The sequence below is a fragment of the Myotis lucifugus genome, unplaced genomic scaffold (genome assembly GCF_000147115.1).
Source record: "Myotis lucifugus unplaced genomic scaffold, Myoluc2.0 scaffold_4073, whole genome shotgun sequence".
Lineage (NCBI taxonomy): Eukaryota > Metazoa > Chordata > Mammalia > Chiroptera > Vespertilionidae > Myotis > Myotis lucifugus.
The window spans coordinates 6,016-9,503 of record NW_005875121.1 but is presented as its reverse complement, the minus strand read 5'-3'; positions in this window follow the sequence as shown (position 1 = coordinate 9,503).

Here is a 3,488-nt window from a genome sequence, read left to right as displayed (position 1 = left end):
ACCTCCCTGCCCAGGTCACCTCGGAGCCACAGCAGAGCTGCCTGCTCCCTGCACTGTGCATCCCGTTATTTCAAACTTCTCACTGATCAGAAATCACACAAGTGTGGACTCCCTGGTATATTGTCACCACATGAAGACAGAACAGTGTTTATTCATCTTTGTCCTCTCAGCATCCAGCAGAGGGCCTGAACGGGAAGGCTCTCATTACATTTTTATGAAATGAATGAGCAGACAGAAGCTATAAGCAGCTCAGAGGGAAATACTAAATAAAAACTTAACATTTGTGGAAAATGAGCCTCTTGCCTGCCATTTATTTTCTTACGCACGTTCAAGAAGCCACTTCTGCCTTAGCTCAGTAGTGCGAAGAAGCCTCTGCTAGAGCAATGTCAAGGGTGTCTGATCAAACAGGGTGCCCATGCGACTTCCAGCGGCAGCTCCTCTGCCCTCACTTTCAACCAAAGACGGGGTCACAGGCATCAGAACAAAGAGCCTCCTTGCGCCGCCCCCAACACACTTACCGTCACCAACATCAAAGTCCTTAAAAGCCAGTTCTGACCCTGAGTCATCAAGAAGGATTTCGCCGTTCAGTGTGAACATCATGGTGCGCTCCGTCATGTCCACCATGCACCCCATGACATCGCCTGCTTGCCAGGAGCGCCCGTAGTGCTCATTGCCCTGGTGCCACCGCTGGGCCTGGGGACAGGAGAGTCATTGTCACCAAGAAAGCCAGGAGAACGCACCCCCACTGCCTGTAGGACTCACAGCAGCCCTCCTCTCCCCACCCCCACCAAAAGCTGGGATCCGGGAGTCCTGAGTCCCTAATGGCAACACTGTGCACTGACTCGAGAAAAGCCCAGATGCTATCTCATCATTTTGAGAATCTATCACTTTGAAAACCTACTCCACATACTTTCTATTCAAAAGAAAACTCTGTCTTTCACATTTTATTTGTCTCCCTACAATGAACGCTTCCCGGAACACGGGTGGTTTCTCTCTACTCCCCCAAATACAAAGAATTATGAGCAGAGACTCAAGCTGGGAATTTATCATTGAATGACATTCTAGTTTTCATCCATTTCAAAATAAGGCTCCATTCCTTGGAACAATGGCACCAATATATAACAAAATGGAAATCTTAAAGCATTTCAATATACAAGGTGGGGCAAAAGTAGGTTTACAGTTGTGAGTACACACAAGAGTTTATTTTTGTATTATTAATTATTATTATATTATTTTCCATACAAACAACTGTACACCTTTGCCCCACCGTGTATAATAAAATAAAAAGTTTCAAACCAAAGCTAAACATGTTTATAAAATGTTTGCTGAAATAAAAAGCTGAAGACTGAATATAGATGCCAATATTGTTTGATATAAACAGAGGATAAGTGTGATATCTGAATCTATAGTATATTCTATTGATCTGTAGGTACAAAATTAGTGATATTAATTTGCCAGATAAATCTTTTAACTTTACCCTAAATGTCACCTTCACTGTGATCTAATATGTAATGAGATACAGTCACCAATGCAAAACAATAATATGATTCTTCTCATGGATAATACTTAGTTTTTAGAAAATTTATTTAATTAAATTAGGTCTCACAAGGTGTTCAACTTTCCCATCTGAAGTAAAAAAGCAGAATTCAGGGAAAATAAAGATAAGACATTTCAGAACATAGAGGGTCAACTGCCCTAGAGGACACAGTGCTGGTTTCTAGCCTAGAAGTGCTCTCCCTCCATGCCTGCCTGAGAGCCCCCGCCAAACTCCCACACGATCGCTTATTTATTCTAATTCCCTTTTCCCCATTAAATGTCCCTCATGTAAAAAGGAATAGAAGTCCACTGAAGGAAAATCAGAGAAAACAAATAAAAGAAGAAGAGATCTATTTTATCAGCAAAAATGACTATTAGTCTATTGTGACTATGTTCATACACACAAATTTTTAATATTTTATACAGATAAAATAATATTCAAACATTTATATGATGTGTAAATAAAATAAACTTCCCCACAGCCAAAGAAATGAAAATGCCTAAAGATGCTGAAAATGGAAACATTCTGTGATTATAAACCGCATTGCCTTAGGTATTCGTATAGTTATTAAAGGTGTCTACCTATCATTAATTATTGCTTGAGGATCGATTTTTTTCCCATGGAATTGCTGTGTCAAAGTGTATGCATGAGTATATGTATTTTTAACACTTTTGTTAGACATGGTGCTTCATCTTTTTGACAAGGCATTTCCTGTGTCTGTGAGTGGAGAACAATGTTTTGAAACTACAAGGGTAGGAGCTTCCCTGGGAACCATCTTCCCAACATGTGCTCTGAAAAGGGCTGTGTCGCTGTGCTCGCTGTGCTCCCTGGGGCCTCTGGGGAAAGCCAGGCCCGGCAGGGAGGACGCCTCCGACCCGTGGCTGCTGCCTGGCGCCCACTCACCTTGAAGCCGTCAAAGGCGAAGGCGTGTTCGTCGCAGCCCAGCTCCTGATCAGGCTGGCAGCCTGGCCTGCTCCAGCCAACGCGCATGTCCCCAGCAGTGACAGCCTCGAACTCAAAGTACCACCTTCCCGCCTTCACGGCGTAGGTTTTCTCAGCCCGGAAGATCCGGAACCGTTCCCCGGGGCTGCTGCACACTTCCGCTCGGGCAGCTGGGAAAGTAAGGAGAGTCTGTGATCACAGGGAACACTGAAAGGGGGGCAGATAGCACATAACTTTATAACCACACCCACAGTGATGTGCTAATGATACTCCATTCCCATCTGGTGCACATGTACTACGTGTGTTCATCAGGACGGGCAGCCCACGAGCCAGCGAGGCCCAGAGAGCACTGGCTTCTGCACGAGGCTGGGGCGAGCTGGTGATGCGGTGATGGTGGGGGCGGTGCCTTTGCAGGAGAGAATGTCTTTCTGGGCAAAGACCTACCAGCAGTTGGTGGTTTGGTAGCAGAAGATGAGAAACAAGAGGCATGGATAGAAAGAGCACAAGAGACTGAAACCAGTGACCATAAGAAATGAATAGACATTGGGTGGTGAGAGAGAAGAGGGAAGAAGCAGCCAGGCAATGAGGAGGAGACAGAAAGCTATAAAAAGCAGGACAGGGTCACCATCCACACACTCCCTGGCAGCATGGGTGAGGGCAAAACTCCCTCTCCCCCACATCTTCACCTTAATGTGCTGCACACACACATTGTGTTTAAGAAAGTAAAAGGGTCAAGTCTGACATCAGAATCAGTACAGTATAAAGGGGAAACATTGTTCTCCACCCCACACGTGCATTGAGAGTGGACACAGTAGATGGAGAGTGGACACATGTGGACTGAGAGAGGACACACGTGGACTGAGAGTAGGTGCACATGGACTGAGAGTGCATACACGTGGACTGATTGGGCACATGTGGACTTAGTGTGTGCATGTGGATTGACAGTGATACACACGGACTGAGAGTGGACACACGTGGACTAAGAGTGGATGCATGTGGATTGAGAGAG